This window comes from Carlito syrichta, unplaced genomic scaffold, assembly GCF_000164805.1.
Source record: "Carlito syrichta isolate Samal-C Ts95f unplaced genomic scaffold, Tarsius_syrichta-2.0.1 Scaffold288011, whole genome shotgun sequence".
Lineage (NCBI taxonomy): Eukaryota > Metazoa > Chordata > Mammalia > Primates > Tarsiidae > Carlito > Carlito syrichta.
In genome coordinates this window covers 419,713-420,805 of record NW_007232107.1, presented here as the reverse complement: position 1 = coordinate 420,805, position 1,093 = coordinate 419,713, and positions in this window count along the sequence as shown.

Below are 1,093 nucleotides of genomic sequence, written 5' to 3'. Positions count from 1 at the left end.
GCATTAATCACACAAATCTACATGCCCATTTGTCCAGAATTGTTGCCTATGATCGGTCCTTTGAATAACTTATACTCTTGACCTTCGTGATCAATAAGATGAATGATAAAGGCAAAGACTGTGGCTTACATCTTCGTATAAACTGCCATCTCCTCTGAGTAGTTAAAATAAATAATTCTTTTGGTGTTATTCATTGCCTCCCGCAAGCAATATTTGTATGTGTGTGGGAGCGAGATGTACTGCATCTTCTTACCTTTGATGTTCGGTCTTGTTTGGGGGTTGCTCTTTTGACAAGCTTTCAAAAGTCCCCTACTATGAATGTCGAATTAAGTACCCTTATAAATATGCATGAACATAAACCTCATATACTCATTTTGGTGGCTACTCACTGTGCTGGGTTGCCCTGGAAGCCATTCCAAATGGTTTTGATTTTGCGTTTGAGATTCTTAATGGTGGTAATTATCTGTTGCAGCCATGCAGTACCAAATATGATGCGTGTTAGAGATACTTTAAAAAATAATAATAAAAGCGACTAAAGATGCTAATTCCCACATTTTAGTTCCTACAGGGCAATTAGCCCCTAGTAATGATGTTTATATTTATATGCAAATGTTTCAGGAAAAATGAATCTTAACAGAGACTTTATATCAATACTATTGGGAGATGAGAGCATTCCATCTGTCTGTAGAAAATGCCTGCCATTAGCTCTACATGAAGCCTATTTCTGTAATAGAAACTATTTAATCTTAAGTAATTCATTCTTCATTTTGTGTTATTTTCCCTTCCTTCTGTTCTTTTATTAAGACTCTTAACTAATGTACAGTATGTGCGGCTCTTCAGGGCCTACACATAGGTGCCTTGCCACATTTTCTTCTGAGTATCATCTGTTCTTTGAATTATTACTTAATATACTCACCATTCCTCACTTTGAAATAATAATTGAGTAACCAAAGCAGGCTTCTCAGGGGGCACTTATTGGTTAATATCCTCTGTTTTAGGCATTGTGACAATATGCATAGACAGAAATGAGATGAAGAAACAAAGTTTTACATTACAGCAGTAGTTTTTGACTAGCTTCTAGCAAATAAAAAAG